The 27,925-nt window shown below is 40.4% G+C and overlaps 1 long non-coding RNA gene across 2 annotated transcripts; it reads left to right on the top strand.

Annotated features, from left to right (window-relative positions):
- Positions 1–7,213: 7,213 nt before the first annotated feature.
- LOC137851650 (uncharacterized) lies at positions 7,214–12,601 on the top strand. Of its 2 annotated transcripts, none has more exons than XR_011093322.1 (4): positions 7,214–7,344; positions 7,975–8,065; positions 9,120–9,183; positions 9,520–12,601. It is a non-coding gene; the product is annotated as an uncharacterized lncRNA (long non-coding RNA). The 2 variants fall into 2 exon arrangements; XR_011093321.1 differs by having other exon boundaries at positions 9,120–9,188.
- Positions 12,602–27,925: the final 15,324 nt, after the last annotated feature.

Genomic DNA, 27,925 nt, shown 5'->3' with positions numbered 1-27,925 from the left:
AGTAAAGTTTTCCTGACTGTCATTCATTAGTTTATCTGAGCTATTATCTACAGAGATTCCACTTCTTCTGGAGATTTACTAAGCAAAGGTTATACTTTCTAGATGATAATTTACTTGTGGTGAAGCACTTAACTGTCTTATCTTAGCAGGGCATAACTATTTTGGGACAGTCAATAATTTTGTGGTTCAGCAGTGTCGAGCTATACAAGCTTTTCATTTCTAACATGGATTTTGCATTGCAAAGTTACTAAATGGTCCAGAGAACAGGTGACTGTTTTGAGATCACAGGTTGATATTTCTTACTTACTTCTGCAGAGACTTGATTATACATTGAAATGGCAGAAGAGTGAACCTCTCAACAATATCAGTTGACAGCTGAACAATTTGTCTCAGAGATCTTTCATTTTAGTTGACAGACCTTCTACTAAACCATATGCATAACCTGTTAGTTAGTTACTAGTTTCTTTCATAACACTATAAGAATAGAAAACATCATTATGCCATTACTTATATCCATTAAACGATCCCGAATCTGAAGTAATGCTTGTGATTTTAATGGCTCTTCTCCAAAAGGGTATAGACAATTGGAGAATGCTCAGAGGAACTCACAAGTGTAAGTAGAGGTGTGAAACAATTTCCATACAAGAAGTGACTAGCCTGAGTAGAACCACTAAGCAGAGGTACAAGATGTTAACATCACAATGGAGTTGACAAGGTGATAATTGCACATGGCACACAAAATACAGGAATTAGAGGTCATCATAAGATGTTGTAATGTGGCAAATTTAAAAAACAACCAAACAAACATTCAACAGAGTGAGTTCTTTTCGCCCAATAAATTTTTAAGCTGTGGGAGTTTTGACAGATGGATTTGTAAATGCTAATTGTTTTCATACGCTTAAAGAAACATTCACATAAGTTCAGGGGGAAAAACCCTGCAAAGTGCTGTTGCACAGAAAAGTGCCACCCCAGTCCTAAGCATGGTGGGAGGCTGCAAGAGCACAGCAGGACACTCGCATTGCTCACACTCTTCTACCTACTTGTGTGAGTGTGCTCAAGAATGACAAATAGTATTTTTTTTCTCTATATCTTGGAGAGGCAAAAAGATCTAGTATGAGGGACAACTTGTTCTTCACACCACTGGAAAAGAAGGAAGGTTTTACAGATATAGTGTAGCTCAGAGAAACAGTTTTTTTCCAAGAAAGCTCTATAGAAAAGACAGCTTGCACACCTCAGCAAAACCAGAGCAGAGGCTCAGCCCTGTGACACCTCCTCCTGTTGGAGAAACCACTCCACAGCCTATCATACTCACCAAGCCCTGTGATGTTCACTCAGTGATGCTGTCACCACAGTCTGCTCCTATCCATAGGGATCCTGAACCCCTCCAAAGGGTTGTGCTCCCAGGAGGTCCCAGCCACCCCTTCCAACTGCAACACTGCGGTGGCTTGGTATCTATCTGGTCTGTCATTGTTTGATGGTGTCCTGTCACAGGAGCCATCTCTTCATCTTCAGCTACTTGAAACCTTGGCAGCTTGGTGGCACCAAGTATGAGCCCTGTCAGCCTTAAGAGGTGAGAGCTGCTCCTGGTAATGCACCTCTGCTCTCGGTAGAAACTGCCTTTAACAAAAATGAAAATCAGGCCCTTTCTATTCAATACGAGCATGAAGTTGTTGCATGATTAAAGTAGTCTAATGGCATGAAGTCCAGAGGGAATTTGCAGCTTCCTCCATAGTTGGTTTTCAAATACAAACACTTTAAAAATCAGTAATGTAGCTGTGTAATGCGCAGTTGATTTACAGTCTGAGTGACAAACATCTTGGGGTTTAAAAAATAATCTCTTCTATTTCAATTTTCTCCATATCCCTCAGAAAATGTATGCACCATAACCTGAGAAATGGTACTTGCTACTCTGAAGGATACTCTGATGAAATGACCACTGCAAACAAGTGTATTAACACAGCAAATAAAATAGAGAGAGCACAGCGAGGTGTAAAATGACCCACTCAGCATTACCATATATATTTACCTAGTCCAGAGCAAAGTGTAAATAATATATAAGGAATGGCTCTTTATTGCATCCTAGGGAAGGAACAGTGGTTGCAACAGATCATCTTAATAGGACATAATATCTAGCAGGCCCTGGAAAATTCCTGTTGTAAAACTACTGTTATACTGTGAAGATATGCTTGCTTATGACCTAACTTTTACAACTGCTTGGGTCACCCATAATATGCCTTTTGTGCAGTATTTATCTACAACTACCTCATCTGAATTTGCACAGAAGTGTCAAATGTACAGAAACCTGTTCAACACCAAAACTCTCCTGGAAAGTGCTCCCTCAGCCACCATCCTGTTTGGTTTGTCTGTATGGAGAATCGAGGTGACCATTAGGCATCTGGGATGCTTAGACACAAGAAGGAGAGGTGGCAGAGAAAGATGATTGCAGGGCAAAACACATGAATGATTACCAGGACCACGAAGGGAGAAAAGGAGTTGACATCACTTACAGAAGTGACCAGAAAAAAAAACAAACAAACAACAACAACAACAAAAAAGTGGAAGAGAAAAAAAAAAAATCAGGAAGAAAAGAACTCTTAGAAGAATTGTTGCTGTAGGACACCACAAGCCACAAAGTGTTGAAAAAGACAGAAACAATATCAGAAGCAGCCTAAGTGTCAAGGAGGACAGGGAGGGAACAAAGATCTAAACAGCCAGTAAAAAAGAGTTGTCAGAGTACTCAGATCGTCCATAAAACTGGGTGATGAGTAAGCCAGAAAAAAATGGCTGGCATAATATAAACTTGAATTCATTGTTGTCATCAGCATTTTTAGAGAGTTGAAAGGAGAAGGAAACCAAGGAGGTGGGAAGTTTATTAGGGAAGCAGGTGAGTACAGCCCCAACAATGTGCTGGGTGTGATGGGTAATGGCTTGTACAATTTGCTGAGAAAAAATCAAATGTTTTTAGTGGAGTTGTACAGACATGTTTTGTTGTTGTTGTTTTGTTTTGTTTTGTTTTGTTTTGTTTTGTTTTCCTCAGAAGTATTTGAATACTGAAGGAGAGGACCATGGGACCATGTCTGAAAAGGAAGCTATGAAAAAAACAAGGGAGAGTGGATGGGAAAAAGATGAGGAAAAAAAAGAAGAGGAAAAGACGGAGGAGGTTGGAGTTCTTAGCCACTTTGCCACTATTTGCCAGTGTGAGATTCAATCCAGGAGCTGAAATCAGACCTGAAAGAGCATGGGGAAGATGTTTGCAGGAGATTCCTCCAAGGTCCTTGAGCCCTTGCCAGGAGAAACAATGCATCAGTAGAGGTTAATTGAAGTTGGAATGTAAATTTAAGTTTTGGAAGGAAGCAAATGGAAGAGAGAAGGGCACTAAGCAATGAGTACAGATTGCAGATGAGCAAGGAAAAGACTTGGTCACCGAGCCAGCACTTTGTCCTACACAGAAGGAATGTGCCTGAAGCCACTTGTTAGTAATGCAGAGTGTGTGGCATGGAAAGTAACTGAGAGGGAGTTATAATCACCATAGAATCATAAATGATGAAACATGTCCCTCCTATGATCACATTAGCAGCTGAATCACTCAGCTTTTTCATTAGTTTGTGCTGGAAAAAAAAAATAAAAAAAAAAATGAAGGAAAAAAAAAGAAGAATGTTTTAAAAAGGAGCTATTTTTCTGAACAAGAAAGGATATCACAAACAAGCATCCCAGAAGAGAGTTCATGCACAGAACTCATTGCAGGTTAGTTGTACATCATTTTATATTAAGCATTGGACATACTGTAGAGGGACCAACTTGTTGCCATTTTACATTTCTCAGTGGAATGATGTTTCTACACTGATTCCTTTCTCTTGACAGCTCCAGTAATACTCTGGATGTGATGGGTAATGGCTTGTAAATTCTACTTAAAAAAAAAAAAAAAGAAAAAAAAAAGAAAAAAAAAAAAAAAGAAATGTTGCCTTAGTTTAGTATTGTGGAAAAGACATTTTTCTTCCACACAGACATGTCTTAACACACGGCTGCTAGAACCCATCCGCCTCTGCACAGACACAAGCAATACCAAGGGAAGGGGATGTGGGAGCTCCCTTTCCTTTCCATGAGCAACAGACAGCATTTGGATTCAGATCTCTGAGGATTTAGGTAGCAGGAGGACAGTTGCCTGCTCTAGATCGTCCTGCAGCTATGAGGCTGAAGTCATGGCTCCTTTCTTCCTGTCACTGGTAAACAGGTTTCTGACAACAGGAAAGTGTCTTTGTTCTTTTTGTACCATGTACCAGGCAGGGTCAGTGGCACTTTCTTTTCTATGGGTGGCCCATTAAAATCGTACCTGTTTTTAGCCATTTAGGGTGGTATTTTCAATTGTAGATACCTAACAGAGGTGGGGGAGAAATGTTCTTTTGACTTCTCCAGCACCTCCATGAGCAGGGAGATGAGAACAGATGTTTGGCATGCAATCTAATCTAATGCAATTCCCATGAAAATCCACAGATTTTGCAAAGATGAGAGACAGGGAGGGAACTAAGCCTGGAGCCTGAAACCAGCAGCTTGTCTTGCCCCCTGCTTCCTTCCTGACCATAGAAGAAGCTCAGTATCATGTGCAAGAGAGAAAGATGTGCCTTTGAGCTCAGTGGTTAGAGCCCACCTGGAACATAAATAATATTGCCTAACACTATTTTCTAGCTTTTCTACCCCTATCCACCAATCCTTCAACGCTGAAGGATGCAGCTGTTGTCCAGCACCTCTGTGTTTTCCCCTGGGCTACCATTTAGTTGTCATTGAGGTAGCAAAAGCTTGTACATGTACTAAAGGGGAAGCAAGAGGGAGGTGCAGGAGAGTGTGCTATGCTGTTTGGGTGTAGGAGACTGCTCCAAGTTCTGGTTAGAGCAGCCCTTTGCAAACATTAAGACACTGTTCTTTTACCAGCAGCAGGGTGGTTATAGCACCAGGTAACAGCAACAATTTTGCAAGGACAAAGAATTTAAAACATTTAAAATCTAGTAAAAAATTATGATATTGTACGTGGAAACTGAGACAAAACAGCTGGGACTTATTCTGCTTTTACAGCAGCCTAAACACAGAATTGCAGTGGAGAGGAGTTAGAATGGAAAATGTCAGTTTAACTTGCCATATATTCTCCTCCTGTCTGAACTGCTCCCATTAGCCTTTTCCCTCCATTTGTCCACACTCCCTGGCCTTGCCAACCTCCAAGTTTCACAGCCACCTGTTTTATGCTATTAAATTAAATGCTGATTTCCCTGAGGTCAACAGTGACTTCCCCTCTGCCTTTATGGCTCCCAGCATAATGGGACACGGCCCCAAATGAAGCTTTAAAGATGCCATATAATGCAAAGTGCATATAAGTAGCAGCAATATCACATTTTCAGTCTCCCTCTTGAGTAATTACTCACTAAGAAAAAAGACAGGAAGGATGGCTTTAAAGCCAGAAGGGACTCTATGTGAACATCTTATTAGATCTCTGTATAGCATAAGTCCAGCAGATAGCTTTGTATTAATTTGTTTCAGGTGCAATAGCTTTGGTTGGACCACAGCTATTCTGGGGACACGGATTTTCTTTCGGTCAAAGGTTGCCTCTTTGTGCTAAGACCCACATATGGCTACTGCATGGCTTAGCAAGAAGGAGCATAAGCAAAACCCTTCTGTGATCCAGAAAGGCAGAAGACCAGCAAGTTAGGAATGATGACAGACCTACTTCCTACGAAAACCAGTTGCCAAAGAGCACTTTTGCAAGGGCAATATTAGGGGAGTGTGAGTGCAAACTGCATCAGCGAGTGGGGAAAAAAAAAAAGTGACAAATTCCAATATCAATTTTTTAGTGTATACTACCAGGTCTGCATTTGTTCAAGAAGCATCACAAATGCAAAATCTGACATTATGGCCATCTGGACTTCCTCGAGGGCTGCAGCATGTACACATGTGCTTCTCCAGACTTCTGCTGCCCTTGTGTTATATGGGGGAATCACATATTCAGGGCAGGGGCTGAGGCTGCAGTAGCACACATAGCTACAGATGCATGCACAAAGAGTTCTGCTGCACATTGTGGAGCTTGCTGCTATTTCAGGTTAAACTATATGCTGGTAATTCTTTTTTGACAAACAGACTTCCAGTAATGAATGAACATAGAAAAAAAAAAAAAAAAAAAAAAAACTAAGAGAGAGAGAGAGAGAGAGATTTTAAGAGAAAAGCTGGGTGATTCACAGGTCATGTCATGTAACTGGTAGGATAAATGACAGATGGGCAAAGATAATCTTGGATTGGAGGATGAACAATGAAAATGCAGTGGAGTGACATAAAATGAACTTTCAATATGAAGCAGTCCCTTGCAGAGAAATGCTGAGATCCCCAGGGTCCCTCACACAGTCCCCTGTACTTTAACAAGGATTTAAGTCAGATGCCATAGGAACCAGCTCCTTCTGAATTAGAACAGGAAATAAGAGAAGGACAAGAAATAGGCCTTATTAATCCTGAGAAAACACCTGGATCATCTATTTAGAGAAACACAATGTGATATTGATGTTTAAAATAGAGTGACAACCGGCCATTAAATCTCCTACAAACAGAAATAGAATTATTTCAGGGTTACTGAAGTCAGCGGTGATCTAAATAGGCATGAAGTGAGGATCTGAATGAATGTAGTATTTACTTTCCTTTTCTTTAGAGCCACAACTAGGATATTCACATCAGTGATACAGGAAGCAACCCCAGTTTCTGGAAGTAAGCCACATTACCAAGAATAGGGAACATCCCAGGAAAGAAGAGGCTATTTGCAGGAGGCAAGGAGAGAGAAAAGTGAGGGGCTATGAACAGTGTGAGTGGTGTTTCTCAGCTTTGTTGAAAGCTGTGTGGTGCTTTGCTGCTTTTTTTATCTTACACTGTAAAATACACTCCCTGGAGAAAGCAGGATTTACCCAGCTAGCTGACAGCTCTCAGCTTTTCAAGCAGCCTAATTACAAATTACGTCACATCAACTCATCTCAACCCCTATGCGCAGGGATTACATACCATTAGGGAGTCAGACGAGACCACTAAGTCTCAATTCACTTTGAAGATTTCACAGATAGCTACTAATCACAGGCACTCTGTTCTGAGTGAGATAGGAAGTGGGGTCACATCTAATCTGGCAAATCAGTCCATCCACTCCCCTTCTTCTCTGGGCAAACACAGGATGTGTAAGTAAAGGCACCTGGGCTTCCTACCCTTGCTGCTAGCAGGTTTTCTTAAATTAGAGGTAGTGTATTGTGAGCAGAAACTCTCTGGTAAACTGCTGTTTGAGGCAGTTGAGAGTGATTTACAGGAGTGATAGGCCGTTTGCAGTGTGACACTGTAAGTCAGATGCTTTGAATTTCATTCATTTAAATTCCCTTCCCAAACAAGTGTAATGAGGCTTGCTGCCTGGAATTTTACTGTTGAAACCAATAATTCAGTGTTGATCTTATTTATTTGCTGAAAGTATGAATATACTGGCTCCTGAGGATTTGATGCAGAAAAATGGCAGTGCCTGATTCTGTGCAAGTTCCTCAGAAAGGCACAAATTCTCCTCTTGGTTACATGGATGCAATACTGCACAATTGAAAGCACAAAGTACATTCCCTAAAATATTTGTTACAGGGTTTTAGGCTTTCTGTAGCCTCTCTGTATTATGTTTTGTTACCTCTTGAGCTCTCCCAGGAAATCCATAATGAGAACAAGCTGAAAAACAAAATTTCTGACCCAAGAAGTATTGTCAGATATGAAATTTAATCTGGTACCATGTTGAAAACACATTTGCTTGTTTTGTTTTGTTGTTTGGTTTGGTTTATACTCCCTTTAACACAGAATAGCTTGAAATAATGTACTAGTCTGAACTGATTTATTTATTTTTTTTTCTGAAAAAGATCAAGTCATTTTGATTAATCAGAAATTACTTGTTTTCATTTTGTTATTTTAAATTGTATGTTATATTACACATTACAGTTTAAAAGCCAAGGAACCGATCAAACTGAAGTGTCTGAAGTTATGGGAAAGATTCTTCTATGCGCATAAAGAAAGTTGTCACTGCAAACTGGTTAGGATGATGGATTCTTAAGGAAGTATTTTTTTTTTTTTACAAACCAGAGTGATAATATAAGTTTCATATCATGCCAAAATACTTGATTCTCAAGTGTGTTGCTAGCCAGCTCCAAACCAGCATTTTTGGCCTCACCTGGGGCCACATTTGACATTTTTAAAGCTCTATCTGCAGATCGAATGTAAGAATCACGAATCCTTCTGCAGGTTTCTATAGGCAACATTTCACAAAAAAACTCATTTGTTGAGAACAGCCACCATTAATGAGAGCCTGCTCCAGCACTCAAGGTACTCAGGCCATGGAGAAAAGGTTCGGTTTTTGCTCTACTGCAGTATGGTTGGAAAGCATTGAACAAATTTCATAGGAAGTCATTTTTTAAAAGGAATTAGACACTGCTTCTCTTCCATGGCATCCATGCATACTAGGTGCCCTTGAAGATTCAAGCCACAGTCTCTCCATGCGTTATTCCCCATCCCATGGAAAGAAGACAGTAACACATCTTTCCCCACAGCCTGTTAAGAGAAAGGCTGAGCTAACACCACTATGATGCCCAGGCGTTAGAGTGATGTGATTTGTGCACACTTCAGGGTCAACCTTAGTCACTAACTCAGTGTGATTGTTTTCTGGGTTAGAAACCTGATCTCAGAGTCTCTGAATAATAATAACAACAACAACAATAACAACAATAACAATAATAAAATGAATTTAAAAAGAAAAAAAATGCAAAAAAAAAAAAAAAAAAGCTGTTTATATCCCTCATCTAACGTTCAGATGACATTAAGTTGGGTGGATGCTGGGCAGAGTGACTGCTGCCTTGCTGCTGAGGAGTAGCAGATAGCTGAGGCACCAGGACTCTGCATTGATGATTTCCCCTCCTGCAGAAGCCCATCTAGTGGTGCTCCATGGCCATCTTGTTTAAAAGTTTCCAAGAGGGAATGTGAAATCTACAAACCAGAAGATGCTCAAACTCAGCTGAACACTGCCTTTAGCAAGCAGATCCAGAGGTCCCTTCCAGGCTAAATTATTCTATCGTTCTGTTTGCACTTCGCAGGTTTCTTACTTGCCTTGTCACCTGTTGCTCTGACATTTTTTAAAAGAAGAGGCCTTCACTCAAAGTCAGGTTTGATTTAATTTAGTTTGACTGCTTTTATTAAACTTTCAAACATAAAAGAGACTCCTCATATAAGCATTTTGTTTTGGATCAAGTACAAGGTTTTATTCAATGTGACATGAATTATTTGTTAGTTTCCTGTTCGCAAAGGCTTTGGCTTTCAACTGAGAGAAATCCTTTCCTCTTTCCCACTGCTCCCTGTCCCATTTTTCTTTTTGGCTAATGAAGTGAAAAAACAGGTCTTTTGCACATCTATGTTAGTGAGCATCCAGAAGAGACTCCAAAAAGAGACTGAATTCTTCAAGCTTACTTTTTTTTTTTCTTTTTTTTTTTTCTCAAGGAGATGACATGACTAATGTGACACCCCAGTGCAAATATGTCCAACCCTGGCATATGCTGAGGACCTGACACAGCTCCCCTGTACTTGGGGACTCACTGACGCATTTGTGACTGAACAGAGTCCTCTTTATCTGCCAGTGGTATTTCTCTGATGAGCAAGACCATTTGTGACTCAGCGCAATTTTCTTAGGCATTTGATCATGACCTCCCTGCAGATAGAGGCCAGATTCCCCCCGACTTTAGCGGTCTGGTTTCAAAGACAAGAACAGCTTGGAGCAAGGACTACAGCAGCAGCATTTTTGCAGCCAGCCCAGGGATTCTCAAAGCTGTCACAAACCGAGAGGAAAGACTGGCAGGTTTCAAAGAGCCATTAGCCAGTTCTGTCCCTTTTATCTCATTGTGGAAATGCGTGAGGAAGCTACTGAGGTGTGGAGCTGGGCAGATCTAGGTTGCTCCTTACTTTGATGGATTTCCTTAATTTTCTAAAATGAATATAAACAAAGTGTCGATGCAATTTACATCTCCAGTGATATGAAAGCTGAAATATGTCCTACAAGGGAGAGTATGTTTGGGTCTCTGGATAAGAATACCCCATCTCTGAGAACACATACCCCACCTCTGGAAATATTTTCACAGTGCCCTGTTCAGCTGCTAGTTCAAAGGCACAGAAAAGTTGTACTGCATAGTTATGCCCTAAGGGATCTTTTAGTGACCAAGATTATTATTTACCTTTTCCCTCAGTCTCTCTTATTTTAGATATTAATAATATTCCTCACTCTTGTGTCTCTAGACAATGAACAAGCCAAACTGGGCAACTTGGTTAAATACCAGCCTGGAAGTTAAAGGATGTTTAAACTTTCAAAAAGTGAAGCAAGTGTATTGTCCTCAGGTTTGAGTGGTGGCGTGGTATGCCCCACACATCAGAGGCTTCCCTCTGAGGAGACCAACGACAGCACCTGCAAGCCTGGCTGGGTATATTTAGATTCTGATGACCTTTTTCTGTTCAAAGACCCTAATTAGAAAAGGACCTTAAGTTGAAAGCTCCATGTAGGGGAGCTGAGCAGAGTAGGGGGGACCAACCTCTGAAACCAGGTCACTCTGTGTGATAGATCTTAAGGTTAGATGGTCAAATTTGGAGGTCTTGGCTAGAAGGGTGGCGCTTTCTGCCCTGAGAGTGTTCCCGAGTGCTCATGCTGAACAATTTCTCTCAATGCGCTTTGAGGGCTGTACCTTGAAGATTTTGTCAACCTCATAATAGGACTTTGTACATCACAACCAGCTAACCTACAGCACTTACAGCATCACTTACAGTAATATGGAGACACTTACAGAGGCAATGGAGGAATAATAGCCTCCTCATGCTATTGCATGGATCTTTTAGAAATACTTTATTCATAAGTATTTAGAGAAAAAAACAGATGCCAAGGGACCAAGATTAAGAATAAAATGGCCCCTAGGACTGAACGGTGTAACTACTTTCAGAAGACAGCAGATCTAGTTCTCATGGGGCAGCTTTGCCTTACAGAAGATGAGAGGCAGGATAACTCCAATGTCAAACACAGGGACTGTGAATGGAATGCAAGTTACCATTTATAACAGTGCCTGTGTAATGGCTTGGATTTTCATAAAATGGGCCCAGAAGAACTGCAAAATTGCAACACAAAGTGAACACTGACAGTACATAATCAAACAAGTTTTCTGTACAAAGCTGCAGTGAAATAATTTTACATTTATCATCCCACTTAATTGTAATGAGTCTAAAACTAATGAGCCTTACCTCTAAACTCCATTTAAGACAATAGTTAATTGCCTCATTTTAATAAATGTTGGCAGAATGGTGAGTATAACAATGACTGAGCGCTTGATTACTACCTAGGCTAGAAAATGAAGATATAGCGTATTAATGATATACACAATCTGAAAAGCAATTAGGATCCTGAAGGTAGAATAGGCAACTCACTTAAAAACAGGGTAATAAATGAACTTTCTGATGAAACATAAAGCAAAAAGAGGTTTCAGAAGAAAGAAATTTCATTGCCTGTGATTTTAGCTTGATTCATTTCTTCTTCTCCTCCTCTCTATCTGTGATGTGTTCAAAACCTGTCAACAATAGTGCCATGGGAACACAAGAGGGATGAGCAAAGAGCAATACATTCATGCTGAACAGCTTGTGCTGTACAGGATAAATGTATTAAATGTGTTAGAGAGCTTAGCTCTACTGCAGCAGCAATAAAGGAAAGGGGCACACAGCAGATCTGGAAATTGAGGGTCAGAAATGAGGAGAACTGCAGCTGCCGAAAAAGCCCATGGGAAAGCTATGAACAGAATTAATCTTCGCTATACATATGTTCTACACCTCAGAAATAGTGTTGTACTTCTAACACTACAAAACTGTGGTTCCACTCCCCATCTAAGTCACTGCACTGCAAATGTCTTGCTGTCCCTGGTTGCTTTTGCTCATCTGCATTGAAAGCTCTAAAGAGTAGAACACATCTCTTCATAAATGGTGTGTAACAATAGCTGTTGGTTCTTCAGGACATCTCCTGAATGTCCATTACTGCACCAAAGACACCTCATGTGAAGTACTCTTCCCAGCACATGCCTTCTTAATATTTCATTGCCATTTACCCCTCTTAACAGTGCTGTCCTCACCTTGTAGGAGAGGAGAAGGCACCAGGGCATTTGGGTAAGAATTACCAGGGGGGAATATATTTCTTTTCTGTTATTCCTACCTATGTGTACTTTTTCCTCAGGAGCAATGTTGATGGTTCATTGTAAGAATGTTTACATGTATAGCCTTCTTCACCAAACAATGAGTCTCTTTTATACAATTTCTCTATCATTCAAATCTTTGAAATGCATAATATTAGACTTCATCTCTATTTTGTCCCATTAAGAGAAATTAATTTTTTTTGTGTGTGTGTGTTTTTTTTTTCAAAAGCATAATGACAATTACTATAGAAGGTCTTTAACTAATACGTTGTACAGAAACACTGCTCTACCTCTCCCTTTGATTTTCAGATGATTATATTCCCCAGCACTGCAGACAATGTCCTGTTTGCATTCATTATTGAAACTGCTGCCTGAACTCAGGACATCTTCTGATACATTTTCTCTTTCTTTGACAAATTTCTTTTCTTGTCAGTTTATAGCAGCAGATTTCCATTTTTTGCAATTGCTTTTTTGGTTTCTAGTTCCATGACTGATTGTTCTCTGTTTATCTATATTTAATCACATTCACTATTTGATATTGCTTCAGAGTCCAATTTCAAAGCCCATATCATTTGTTGGTATTTAGCGTAATTTACAAACCAGAAAACCTTGATTTCAGTGTCATTATACTCGTTAATATAAACAATAACAAAGCTCATGTCCCACAGCTGGCTTCTGCAGAGTCTCTCATGGTCATTAATTTTTTTTTATTTTTTTTTTAAGAGTTGGTTTCTAGAATTAGCCTAATTTTAAGCACTGCACTAATATCTCATGGCTCTATAACTCTGCCTTTTAGATGTTATTTTAATTGGAAACCAAGGAATTGGCTTAAAAGCTTTATGAATATCCTATCCAGTGTAGTGCTGTTTCATTATGGAAGCCTTTACACTGACAGTAAAACTCAACATGTTCTAACAAGCCAGTGAAGCATAACCCTGTTTTTATGAAATCACATGGGTTTTCCTAAGTAGAGCCTGTATCATGCATTTTCTGTCCTTTAGAAACAGATTCGTCCTTTAAACCAGTTCACAGGAGATGGGACATCGTTGTCAGGTGGCACGAAGCTTTGGGGATTTCATACAGGATCAAAGGTGCAGCCTAAGCAGAGCATGAAAGTCCTGGCAATAGCTGAAATTGCCTTCTCTTTTTTTTTATTAGCATGGTTGCTCACTGGAACTGCTTTTCTGCACAAACATTTTCAAGATGAGACTTTCTTTCCACTGTTTTTCATTCTCTCTTTCCTGAATCCTATCAGTGAGGGCTATGTATATACCAAGACAGGAGCACAGTTCTGTCCTGAATTAATCCTAATCCTTGAAGCAATTCTTATTCAGTTGACTTTGAGACCTGTGGAGCAAGGTGGATTTTGTGTGCTTTGACTTTTCCATGACCTTTTGATTTGAGGGCTCTGCCAAAGTATTACAACTACTTACTTGGTGGAAAACAACTTCTTTTATGTTTCTTGCCTGATGCACAGACCCACACATGCACAAGGGCACAAAACTGCATGCACGTGGCAGTGGGGCATGATTACTAAGGTTCTCATCTAACAACCTGCTTTGAGTTGCTTATGACTTTGCCAAACATCAGTTATACAAATAAAACTCATCATCATATATCTACCACAGGCTGAACTTAACCAGAAACTCTCACCGGAGGAACCACAACTGTTTTGAGGAGAGGACAGAGAAAAATATGCTCCATTACTCATGCCATGCAACCCTTGAAACATTTCTTAGCAGATTTAGTACCACTTCCACCATTTGAAAATATGACAGAAGAGTTACCTTTATGCCTAAAATAATTGTGCAAATCATAGATTATCATTCAGGCTGAAGTTTTTGGATGTTACCCTTTTTACCAGATCAGTAGACACTTCTGAGATCTTGAGATATGTAGATCTCTGCCTATAAATTAGGCAGAGATTAAGATAGAAACAGTGTCTGGACAAAGAGATTAGCACTAGGAAGTAGAAGAGGAGCCAATGAAAGGAGACTAAGACTGTGACCAAGCCGGAGAGAAGGGGAGGGAGACAAACATAATGCATTAGTGATACAAGGCGTGCAGAAAAACTTTTGACCACCATGGATGAGAAAGGGATTCAGACCTTCATCAGAATTTATTCCAAGAAAAAGGTGTGAAATCTTCTGGCTAGCTACGTGTCCTGTCTTCTTTCAGTGCCAGTCTGCACTGGGAACAGTGAAGTACCACTGTTCTCCTTTGTCAGTCCAAGTGCCCAGGACCATGGACCATGCTGTTACTCCATTGCGTTGGGTAGACTAATCTGTACAAGGCTGTATGTTGGGTTATTTTTTTTTTTCTGTGTAGGGGAGGAGATTCTTTTCAGGCTTTTAAAAGATAGAGAAGACTTCATGCTAAACAAAACTTTCATTAGCAGTTCTCAACAGAGACTACAAAATCAGTCACGTTAGAAGATGCAGATTGACAACAGGGATTTCACATTGCTATAAACACTTACTGTAACTGAGACACATGTAGGAACTTTAAATCCCTAAACAGTTACAGCTTGTGATGTCCTTTTCATAAAACATCTAAAAACAAAAATGAAAAATTTTGTTCCATTACCAGTTATATCCCACTGTACTTTGTGCCTTCAAATGTTTATCAGATATCAATCAAGAATGAATATTAGCCATTATTTTTCTTTTTCTAAAGGAGGGGTAGAAATTTTTGATATACAGAGCAGCAAGTAAAAGCTGGCCAGCTTTATCTGGAGATGAAGGTAACCCTATCAATCTTATTAGCTGCTTTAACATCTTTGAAGATGAGAATTGATTCTTCAGCCCCCAGGGCTCACCTGTGTGGAGGGGAAGGCGAAATAACAGAAGGGGAACTGGCAACTTGGAAAAACATTAGTTTACAACTCTGTAAAGAAAGCCTGGTGTCTAAAATATTTTAAAGTCTAAAATATTTAGACTATAAAATATTTTACTTAACCGGAGGGTGTAAAATCTTGAAAGGGCAAAGTAAAATCTCATGTTGGAGACTTATTCTGCGTCTCTTGATCCCCTAGCTCATATTGCAGAATTCAGTTTTACACTACTTTATAGACATAAATGGCTAGTTGTCTTCCCATAGGTCATATCAGACCACCAAGCAGAAGCCCACATTTGTGCCCTGAAGAAAAGAAGGATCTAAGATGAGATATGGGAGCCACAGAAACCCAAGAAGTTGGAAGACACAGGTGTCTCTTTGCCTACATCTAAGCAGATGAGCCAGCCTGGCTGTGAGCTGTGCTTTCTCCCAGCCTCTCTCCCAGCCTGACTATTCTCTTTCAGAGGTTTCAGTAACTTCCCAAGATGAGCTGCTGTAGTCAGCACTTGGTCTTAGACAGGAACACTTGAAAGGACAGCAGTAAAACTGAATTTTGAAAGGGCTGAGAATTAATAAAAATCAACTTCTCAAACACTCAAGATATTTTATATTCCTGACAAAAGAACTGAGACTGCTGAATACATTACTTAAGCCAGGCTAACCTAGCTCATAAATAAATAGACAATTCTAAGGAAATAATCATAAACCTGTCTCTGGCCACACATCTCTTGAACTTTGCTTCAACCACTGTAGAAGACAAGATTATGGATACCTCCAGGGAAAAAGAAAAAAAAAAAATACTTCCATGTAAATAGATCTTTCTTATTTCCAGAACTTAAACAAACATTTCAAAACAGATGGAGGCAATTTTCTTTCTAAAGGACATGGCTAAGAAGCATAGACACAGGGCTGTCAGTTCTTCACCTTTTGCAGTGAAAGGTGATTTATCATGCACGCAGCCTGAAATATATTTCTGGAGGCTATGTCCTGCCACTTATTTTGGATGGTAGAAAAAATGATGTCATGGGCAGCCACAAGAAAGAAACATAGAAGAGTGAGTGCAGCTACATTTTATTCCCTGACAGTTGCAAGATTTTCTGATAGCACTAGAAAGTGACAAGGCCCTCAGCTTCCATCTCAGCATCTTCAGGAGACCACCATTCATCAGAGCAGTGTAGAGTGTGAGGACAGAACAGCCTCCTTTCCGGGCTCAGTAGCTCTTTTGAGTCTACAGTAAGGGCAGAAGACATTGTGAGAATTTATATCTTTGCTGAGGACCATATTATATAATTAAAGTCATCCTCTCCAAAGCAGACTTGATGTTCTGCCCCCTTGCACATTAATGGGATTTTTAGATAGGTTTCAAAAGGGGCAGGTTTTGCCCTTTGCTCTGTTTTAACCCTATCCCACACATTTTACTCATCTAGGTTTTCTTATTTAGCACTGCTCAGGGCCGAGTGATAGTCCAACAAGCAGGTTGTCCTCTGTAAAGAGAAGGCCACTAGCTTCCACCTTGTGGATGGTCAGAAAATCAAAATGCCTTACAACAACCCGAAGAGGGAAATATTAAATGACTGATTTTCGGAGTTGTTTAGAAGCTGCAGTTCTCCTAACTTCCACCAGTGGTTTAAATCCTCAGAGCTTCTTGAATAAATGTTGAAGAGCAATTAATATGCAGTGCCTTCTATCACTCTAATGAAAATGTTCTCAAAGTCTACATTTTGGGGAAATGACTCCTATTCTTTATAATATTGATTTTGACATTTGCAAAAAATGATACATTTCAGTCTACACACAGCACAGGTTATACATTTCTCTAGCATTCCTTGAGTGTTTTGTAAACAGTTTTGGAGAAAAATGTTTCTACTTCTATCCTCTCTCAGCTTTGTTACTGCATGGCCATGGAGCCCCTTGGTCTCACTGCAGACTTGCAGAGTACTTCAACTCTCCAGATCCAAATTCTGTAGCCTAAGAAATCTTTCTCTCGTTTTCCTCATTTCTTTCTTGCTTGATCTGTGGTTCATTTCCTAAGATCTAGGTTAATTAGTCTTTGATCTTTTCTTCTTCCCACACAAATCATCTTCTCTGATTTCAAACACTAGTTTTCCTTTTGGAGCTCATCTTAGGGAGCTACACAGAATGTGTGCAGAGATCCGCATGGGAGACGGGGGGAGCAAAGGGACCCTTAAGCCCTCAAATCAGGACTGAGATATGATTTTTCCCATCTCCTAAGTGTTCTGGATGTGCCTACCTGATCAGCAGAAATTTTGATGTACCCCTACACACATTCCATGCTATTTGTGCCAGATATTTATAGTTTCTGAATACCTACAAAAGCTTCATTAAACCCTGGCCAGCTTTTGCAGTTTCTGCCCCAGAGTACACTGAACTAGCTTAGATGTATTTCCTTCAACTCAGATCTACAGTGGTGCCTAAATCTCTCCATTCCACACTGGAATTAGGTGCCCAAACACCTTTGTGTGTCTACAGACCCACCCAGAAGAACACTGGCTAAAGAAGGACAAGGCATGTGGGGAGCACTTGTGACAATGAGAAATAGTTACAAAAAATTTCCAGTTTTAGTGTGAGGCCACAGGTAGAGCAGGTACCCCCAGCTCAGCCCTCACTGGAGAAGCTCCTGTGGGGGTACCCTGGTCAGGTTCTGGCACTGGTGCTATGGAGATATGGAGAAATAAACTTTCCCCATCAGGATGCGCCAGTGACATCCCGGTCAGCTGCTCCTGGCCACTACAGACTGTAAGGGTTTCTCAGACATGAAGCTGCAATTCAGCATGTGTGAGGGGAGATGTGCATAAGCCTTGAATTTATTGTCTGTACTATTTCATGATTGTTTGGCTTCAGGCTTAATACTCTCTTTAGAAAAAAATCAAAAGTAGGAGTGAAGCAGCAGAGATGGGATATCACATAACTAAGCAGGGCTCAACCAGATCCCCAAGACAAGCAGGCATTATTAGAAGATGCTTCCATACTCATTCCTGATTCACTTTGATTTTTTGCCCAAAGAAGGGGTGTTATCAGGAAGGTTAACAGAGTTATTGCCTGACCTTGAAACTTGTTTCACATAGCAACTGAATAACAATATGGAAGAGAGGAAAAAGCCACTAACAGGATCCTTTTGGAAAAAAAAAAAAAAAGCCCAGAACAGAAGGATTGCATTCAGTCAGCACTGTGAGCCAAATTCTGGTGCAAGCAGTTCTGTCAGCTTCAATATGCTGGTTTTCAAGAGGCAGGGGAAGAGTATATAGGCCCAAGTGCATGACAATTTGCAGGAGTTCACTGTATGATACAGATAATTACAATTGCCCTTATGCACAGCCACTTACCTGTAATTAATTCATAAAATAATTATCACAAGAGTGCTGTTCTAGTTAGATTTCACATTGAACTTCAATACAGAATTCTGCTGCTGCTGAATACTAAGAGCTAAAAGTAATCAATATGAAATAAGGGCTGCCGTAAATACTGGATGGGCCTGATTCAACCTACATAAAGGAAATACAGGAAATATTAGAAAAAGAGACTGGTTCAGCAATGAGGGAAAATTGAATGGACATGGGGTGGTGAAGGAGTGTACAGAAGATGTCTCCTCCCTCCCCTCTCTTCTTTTGAGATGAAAGTTCTTCTGTTTGGGCTTTATGTGGTGTGTGCTCTTCAGTGATGCAATTTTCAGCTCATAATTTGAACACTGACTGCTCACAGATTGACCATGGGGAGACACTTTTGTTTAGGAGCAAAGGTAAAAAAAAAAATAAAAAAATAAAAAAATAAAAATCAGCTTTTTTTTTTTTTTTTTGCCTGGGAGGATTTATGTGCAACACCAGGACAGTGAGCCACAGAAAGGAAAGCTCTCAGTTTTTTCAAGAACAGGGATAGATTTAAAAGGATTTACAGTATCGACATTCATAAATACTCTTTCCTATACATTCGCATCACTCATATCTTTTTTTTATTGGACTTTACTTTTGCCACAGTGACATTGCTTCAACATTTCTTTCCAGTTTGACTTATTTAAATAGTGATGTGTTGCCTGCCTGTTTATCAGTTTGCTTTTATATGTAGAGTTAAGTGAGCATTGCAAGATGTTCAGCAAATTGCCTTTAGTTCAGCAAATTGCCTAAAGTTCAGCAAATTGCCTTTAAATGTTGTTCATAACATCTGTACTGGGTTTCTGCTTGTGCACAAAGCCCACGATTCTATGGCTGCTTTGGGGTGTGTGGGCACCTCCCTCCACAGCCTGATGTTTTCCAGGTGTGTCTGCTGTCTCTGTCACTAGTCTGGCTCTGAGCATGTAAGAAAACCACAAGCACATCGTGCACTGGCCAGAGGTCTTGTGTTGAAGGATGGAATTTTCCAATGAAATATCTTGTATGGCTTCAGAAAGCATCCACACATCATGTAGCACACCATTAAAGATACCATCAGGCATCCTGTGTGCAGATGATAGAACAGATAGGCCACACCCATGTAATATATCTGCTGGTGAGACCTCAACAAGGGGTCCAGAATGAATGATGCATGCCTTTTTATCTCCAAGTTTCTGAATATCACAAGACTCTTTCACAGCTCATCAGTCAGGTGTAGATTTGGTTAAGTATATTCCCTTTTTCCACCATCTTTTGTGAAAGCACACACAGCACAGAACTTAATGGAGATCCTTAATGTAGAACCCCACATCTTCTTACTCTTCAGTGTAAAAACAAACTGTTTATTTCTACCTAACTGCTTAATTAATTAAGCAATTGCTAGTTTAATTGCTTTCAGTAATTAACCTGAAGTAGGACTTTCCTTCTTAACCTATAAGAACTTAGCGTCCTTACAAGTCTTTGGTGAGACATTTAAGGTTTTTGAAACTCCAGGTCCTCTGCACCAACAAAACCTTACTTATCTTCATGCTCATGGGCTCATTGCAAATAATCCTAAAAGTGATATGTAAGATGTAATTTCATTTTGACAAATATCCCATTAATTTTTCACAATATATCATTTTTTCATATCATTGCTTTATAATCCTTTTCTTTATTAGAGCTTATACATTTTGTCTGATGCAAAAGAGAAGATCACTAATCTCAGGATCCTTACACTATGCCTAAAACATTTTTAAATGTCATGTTTGCCATTGAAATTGTATTCATTGTCCTGCCTTTCTTAGATAGGAAGGCTCAGTTAACCAATTCTTAATATTCCTCGATTTCATATTTGAGTACTATTTGAGCACTTGGATTAGTATCATCTAGCTCTAGCAATTTATGTCTTTTTAATCTATTAATTTACTCCTAAATCTCCTCTGCTGGCACTTCATTTTGAGATTTTTTTTTCCAACTTTGCAGCTGTAAAGAGTGGTTTTGGTGTAAAAATCTTCCAAAACTGTGGTGAAACACGAAGCAAGAATTTAATTTCACTTTTCTGTAAAATAGCCAGTACTTCACTGTCTAATCAAGGGCAGTTTATGAGTATAGTAAGAGGAAGCAATTCTTTTGTATTTTTCCAGCTTCTGTTGCCTGTAATAAAAAAGTGAAATTGAAATGGACAAAATATTGCAAGATATTGCCTTTGTAAATAAATCCTTCCAAAAACCGTTAGAATACACTGTTGAAGGAACAGACCTGCACACTAATTTTGGAATTATACATATGTGACAAATCATGGCAAATCAACTATCTTCTGTAATAAGTACTGACTTAATTCCCTGTGGGTTTGGACCTGCTGCCTGCTAGCCCCTGGAGATATCTCCTCCCTTCAAACAACTCTATTGCTCTAATCATTCCTGAGCATGAAAGTCTGGAGCTCATTATCTCTGTCCAGGTATATTTTAGACCTGCTGCTTTCTGCCAGACTGTACACAAATGAAACTCCTAGGGGAATGCTTTTTAGCAATTTCTGTTAAAAGGAGGGGGGAATATCAGCTTTCTGTGGGCTGCACCCTTGAGAACTGCACTCATGGTATTGATGCTCTCATACCCAGACCTTAAAATGACACCCACCCATCTGTGCAAAATGCAAATCCAGCTTTACAAGGTGGGTGTCCTGGGGCTGTGCTCCCACAGGGAACTGTTACTGGGTGAAGCCAGTGGGAAATGAGGTCTTTACCTGCCCACGGGTAGATGTCTGCAGGCAGGATGTCTGATGGGAATCAGCTCTCCCCAGCTCTCCATAGAGCTGGGTGTGTTCAGCAGGAGACAGTCTGAAGTTAGGCGGCTGATAACTCAAATTGCTCTGCAGACCATCAGGGGACCTCAGGGTAAACTGCTCAAAGGGTGTCACCTGCCTTGGATCCCCTCTGCCTGTCTATGAGTCCCATGGGATCAGTGTGAGCAATCAGGGACCTTGCAGATGCCAGGCTCACTCTCCGTATTTTTTCATCCTGGTCTTTCCCCCTTCCTTGCCAGAGCAGAGACTGAGAGCAGAGGGGAGCACAGAGGAGAATTCCGCTGAATTTCCCAGTTCCATGCCCTCGCTATCTCTCGTCCTGTAGTGGAGACTCCCCTTCGCTCATCGCTACAGCCATATGTCCAAGGGCAAGGGTAGGAGCAGGCTGTCCCCAGGCAGACGGCCAGGTGACCAGATGGCCATGCAAAGGCACTAAAGATTGTGAATCAACCCTGGATGTGGAGGGCACAAGTCAAACAAGAACATTTAAAGGTCTGCCCAGCCTAAACTCCATGTTAACGGAGAAGTGTATAATTGTATGAGCCACATCTAAGGGGCGCTTCTCCTTCTACCTGAGAATCTAAACATATCCCATCCCGTGCTGCTCAGAAAGAAGAGGCTCTCCAGTTCCAGAAATAGTAGTCCATAAGGGAAGCATCTTCTATTTCAGCATAGCTATTAGTCTGTTTGTTTTCCTTTAAAAGAAATCAAATCAAACAGGAGCAAATCACTCTGAAGAACCCCAGATGCATCAGTGCTGTGCCATGCTTGACACTGCTCCAGACAAGAAGCAGTGAATCCTCCCTCTAAAGGAATGGTTTGAGGCAGGGATGTGCTCTCTGAAGTCAAAAAAATCTGCTCAATGAAGCCAGCAATGCCTCTAGTTAAAATTGCTGATGACTCATTTCTTATTTAAACAATAAACAGTGAGTGTTCGGGAAGCGATGAGCAAGATTTCACATGCTCGGCTGTGCTTTTTGGCCACTGGGTCAGAAAGATGCTAAAATCTGTTGCAGAGGATACTTCCTTCACAGGATTAATCTCTGGCCACTCAGATGGGAAATGAGTCCTCTTTGCCTAACAAGTTTTGCATGCATACTCCTTCTAGTTTTAACTGAACTTTCTACTAAATTTGTTGTTCAGACTGGGGAAATTTCCTTAGGCTTCGTTTGAGCAAAGAAAGCTATTTCCCATCCAATAGGTGATTTATTATTATCCTAATCCTAACTCTACATTAGTTATACCCTGAGTTTCCATAATAAAGCCACCTAATTCCCAAGCATAAAGCAATAGATTCTGTTTTGATTTCTTCAATAACATTGTTCTCTGATGAATAATATCCATTTATAGATCTCATGGGAACAGCAATCTAATATGGATGAAGGAAGATGTTTAAAGGAATGTTACGAATCATTTATATGGTGTTAGAAACTCTGGTACATGAACACACCATTAACTGTCTGGAGACAATTATTACAGCTTTATTGCCAGAGAGGTGGCACAGAGGAGATACAAAGGTCCTGGCCAGACTCCTGCTGTGACACAGCCTCTCCATGTGTCCTTGTCACCATCAGTTGAAGGTGAACTCCATAGGGGTATTGAGGTGTTAGTCCCTTGGGCACATGTTCCCGTGGCCCATGGTTGCTGTTCCAGCCAATGTCCCTTTGCTGGTTACATAGCTGATTGACAGTTTGTTGGCTGCAAAGCAGGTCATCAGTGGGGTTAAAACCATGGAAGTGTCAACACCATGGCAGTATGGCATTTCATGGGTTTCACACAAAAACCCCACCTAACTAGGGGCCTACAGGAGGTGAAAATGCAGGACCCTTGGTTAACACTGAAGGAGGGTAAATGTTGAAAAAATCTGGTTAGAAACACAAGGTGCCAAACCATTTGCCATCTTGTTTCTTCATGTAGAATTTAAAAAAGAAAAACAACTGTCTCCATCATGGCCTGCACATGAACTCTTGAGTGAACTCAGACTCACCTGCTGCGTGGGCTTGGAGGAATCCCCCATCTCCCATGGACATTCGTGCACTGGGAAGCAAGGACAAAATACCAAAATGAAAAAATGCACAAAATTAGGTGCCTTTGATTTTGAGAGGAGATGGAGCTGATCATGTGGCCAGAGGATTGCCCCAAGATATAGAGGAAGCAATGACTGCGACTCAGTAACATTGGAGACTTCTGGTCAGTCTGTGCCAAGTTTTCTTCCTCATCTTGGCTCTCTAAGCAGCACCAGGTGGCTTCGTTTCTCAGGCTTGGCCTGGGATGTGGAAAAGGAGCACTGATTGCTTCGGGCCTTGGCTGAGAAGGGTGAGCACCTTTTGCAGGATGCTGGCTCCTGTGAAATCCTCCATGCTGTGCAACCTTCCAAACACAACCAGCCCGTGGCTGTCAGACCTTCAGTGATTATCATTCAGTAAGTGCAAACCCAAATCCTGCAGTATATTTGTATTCTCTGGGATGAAATAAGGAATGAATACAAGGATTATTTTTTTTTCCACTGGAACTCTTTTTGTACCATTTTACGGCAACGTGATAGGAGGGAGGGGCACAGGGCTAATGAATTTCGACCTGTTTAGTCATAAAGATTTATACCTGTGGTTTAGAGCTAATATTGACCAATCAAATGGCTCCCAAAATCCTGCCCATTTTATAAAAGTTAATCATACCCTCATGGCAGCCCAGGTACAAAATAAATTTTGATTTACTACTGTACTAAAGTGATCGGTATTTTATGCTGATCATAAACCATATTTCACACTGGAGAGTTGTTATATTAGAAAGCAGTAAAATGGTGTGTATCACATAACGATATTATATTTGGGCCCCACACAGAATACCAAAGGCTTATTGAATTTGTGTCTGAAGGGGACATTTGTTAAATGTATCACCATTGTAAGTGGGAAAAATGTGTATTATTTTCAGAAGCTATTGTGCTAACATACAGTTGGTGTTATTGTAACCTTTCTGACTTCTATGCTGTAAGTGATGCTGATCCATCACTCTGCAATGACCATGTCAAGGGTTGGATATTGAGACGTGATTCTACTTTGGCCTGTGGATGTTACTGGAAGTTGCAGATGTTGGTGTTGGTAGGCGTAGATGTAATTATATTGTTGCAGTAAAGCTAAGAGCACACAGGAGCAGAGGGTCTGGGGGGAGCTGCCACCCATGGGGGATCCGTGCTGGAGCAGTTTGCTCCTGGGGGATTGACCCCGTTAGACAGAGTGGTGTGGGAGCAGCGCTTGAAGAGCTGCTGCCTGTGGGCAGCCCCCGCGGGCTCAGTTCAGGAAGGATGGCATCCATGGGAAGGACCCCTCATGGAGCAGGGGCAGAGAGGGACTGTGAAGGAGTGACGCGGACGAAACCTCAGGGACTGACCACAGCCCCCATTCCCCATTCCCCTGTGCCTCTTAATGGGAGGAGGTGGAAGAGGGTAGATGAGGGGAAGATGTATATTTTTAGTTTCTTACCAATCTAGCTTCTTAGTAATGGATAATAAATTAGATTAATCTCTCTATGCTGGGTCTGTTTTGCCCATGAAAATAATTGGTGAGTGATTTCCCTGTCATTATCTCAAACTCTGAGCCCTATTTCATCACATTTTCCCCCTCTTTCCCTTCAAGGAGGGGGAATGAGAAAATGGTTGTAGTGGAGTTCAGCTGCCCAGCAGAGTAAAACCACCACAGAGGTGTCCTAGGAAATTGCTTATCCCAGCTTTATACATTGTCATTCTGCCTGATAAAGGACGTTGCTCTTTTGCCTGAGTATTATTAGGAAGATATGGGATGATAAAGCTTAGGTTTCCATGCTCTTACATCTTCATCAATTGTCACTAGAAGAACAGATACAAAAGCTTAATGCTAGGAGATGAAAATTATTGCAATGAATAGCAAGTGAGCTTTCTCCACCTGATTTTATCTCTGTCTCCTTTTCCCCTGCTTATTCTTGAGAGGGGAGTCCTGTCAATTTTCAGGCATCAACAGAATCAGAAATGAATCATCAAGGTATGTCTATCTGCAGTTTTCCTTGTGTTTCTTGTTCTCCCTGCTCTCTGCGACAACCACTGGAAAATATTTTGTGCTGCTCTTGTCTGACACTGTCTGATTTTTTTCACCAGCCTCACAATTAAGGCATCTGAAAGCTGTGCAGGATGCTTCAGGTACCACACAAAGAGTAACGGGCTCTCAAAAGCAAGGGTAGCAAATAGAGGATGCAGAAAATAAAGAAAAAAATATGATTGCTTCATTGGCAAGCTTTACTGACACTGTAATACTAATTAGCACTTTTCTTTAGCTTTGGACAAAATAGTTCATGTTTAGAACTTTCCCACAGCTGTTTTCTGCCTGCTTCAAAATGTAGATTATGGGTGTTTTATTCTGGGGGCCTACAGTATCATGTCACTTGACTTCCTTTCCTTGACTGTACTTTGAGTTGGTCACACCAGAATTGCTTCTCTAGTGCTCACTCCACGTTCAGGCCCATTGAAGGGCCTGTATCATGAGCCACCCACAGGTGACATCTTATCTCACCTAGGTGTCCCCACTTCCAGAGGCCAGGAGTCTATTTCCCATGGGAAGGAAAAAGGGCAATGAAACCTATTCCTGAGCTGAGTGTGCCCTTGACAGGTGAATGATCTTCATGTCCTTAACCAATGAGCTCTTTTTTAACATAATTTCTGTCCCTGTTCTTTTGAAGAGGGGGGGTAAAGAAAAGAGCAGAAAGAGCAGCATGGTTGTGCTGAGCTACCTCTTGGTAAAAACAAAAAAACAAAAAACAAAAAACAAACAAACAAAAAAAAACAAAACAAAACAAAAAAAAAAAAAACACAAGAGGCACAGAACAGATCACTTTTAAGAGGCAACCATACTTATGGAGGGTTTGAGTGACACCAATGACACCCAGGTTTTTAGCAATCTTTTTCAACTGTTTTTATACTGATCCCTCTGGAAATGCCACACTTGGGGTGCATCTTTATTGTGCACTTGTTTTAGGTGTCTGAAATTTTATCTTAGATGTTACCTTCTGTGAGGCTCACCCCAGAAATGGGAGGTGTGACCAAAACACTGCATTTCAGCCCAATATTTATACTATGTTGCTAGATACAAAATGTTCTCAAAAGACAAGTTTATTTTATTTTATTTTATTTTATTTTATTTTATTTTATTTTATTTTATTTTATTTTATTTTATTTTATTTTATTTTTGGTATACAATTCTCAGTAACTTTTATCACAGGAATTGCATTCAATTCCTGTAGCACTGGCATATACAGGAATCTTCAGTGCAGCAGGTCACAAATTAAGTTGCTTTCTATTGTACGTGAGCTCCTGGAAACCAGAAACAGATCAAGACCTCTCTTCCCTTCTCACTCCACTCCCTTGTTGTATGTATGATTGTATAAGTACTAAAAAGAAAGACAATTTCTGTCTGCAAATACAAATCAATTTGAGGCCAGAACCACTAAAATAAGTCAGCTTGCGGCAAGCCATATTATCCAGACTTGGGGAAGAAAAGACCAAATAATGCAGAAAACACCAGACATGATGCAAACATCCAAAGCAATATGCATCTGCTCAGAGAGAGCCAATTCTGTTCATGGATGAACCAGAGTTAAACCTCTTAGGCTTTCAAATGCCTATCGTTAACCTATTTACTTGCACATTACTGCTGCCTTTCAGGATTTGCTCCATCACACTGCTTTGAGCTTTGGTTCTCTGGTCATGTGTTTGGGGCCTAAGTCACATATTTTAGCCTGTTTCGTTTTCAACAGCTATTTTGGAGGAAACAGAGGAAACAACAACAACAACAAAAAAGTAAGAAAGAAAGAAAGAAAATCTACCACTTCTTTGGCTGATGACTTACTGACATGGCATAAAAAGAGGAGATGAACATCTGAATATATTACTTGTCTTGTTTTGATCATATTTGTTATTGGGCTTGAATCCCTTGGATGGGGGAAAAAAGAAAAGAAAAAAAAAAAAAAGGATTCTTGAATTAATGGGAAAAAGGTTGGAAACAGAGAGAGTTGACAAAGTACTTTTAACAGCCTGCTATTCTCTGAATGCAGCTGATAATGTGCTCACAAGCTTGTGACTTGTGTGAGCTCATCCGTGAAGGGGGAATGTAAAAATTTCTTTTACGAGTTTTAAAACACTCGTAACTTTATTAAGCTCCCCTTTTCACTAGTAAAATAAGTTTAATTGCCCTTCATGGGTGAGGAATTATGTTTATTCTGAAGTGATTCATTTTTGTCTCCTTTTGAAGGGAGACAAAGGCAAGAAGGAAGATAGTTGCCTTTCTTGTTCATCTATCACCTGTTAGCATGGCGATGAAAGGGGAGAAGACAGCTGTCACCAAAGCCCTAGAAAAACACATTTTAAATTTCTCATTTCCACTCAACAGGTTTATACAGTGCTAGTTTTTTTTCCAATAGTATGAAGGGAGTAAGCTCTCCACTTCCCTTTGACAGTCAACAAAAGCTGGGAATCGCATAAACACTTCACCATGACAAGCTCTATAATTAAAAATAATTATAGCAAAGCTAGGAGATTTTAAGCACCCAGCAGCAACCCATCTTCAAACTACTTGTGAATATTTGTTTTTTTTAGAAATAGAATCTTGTGGCAGTCTAGCAGAATGCTCAGAAGATGAGGTTTGGCCAACATGTAGTTATTCTGGAAGGTT

The sequence above is a fragment of the Anas acuta genome, chromosome 2, assembly GCF_963932015.1.
Source record: "Anas acuta chromosome 2, bAnaAcu1.1, whole genome shotgun sequence".
NCBI lineage: Eukaryota > Metazoa > Chordata > Aves > Anseriformes > Anatidae > Anas > Anas acuta.
This window is presented reverse-complemented; position numbering and strand designations above follow the sequence as displayed.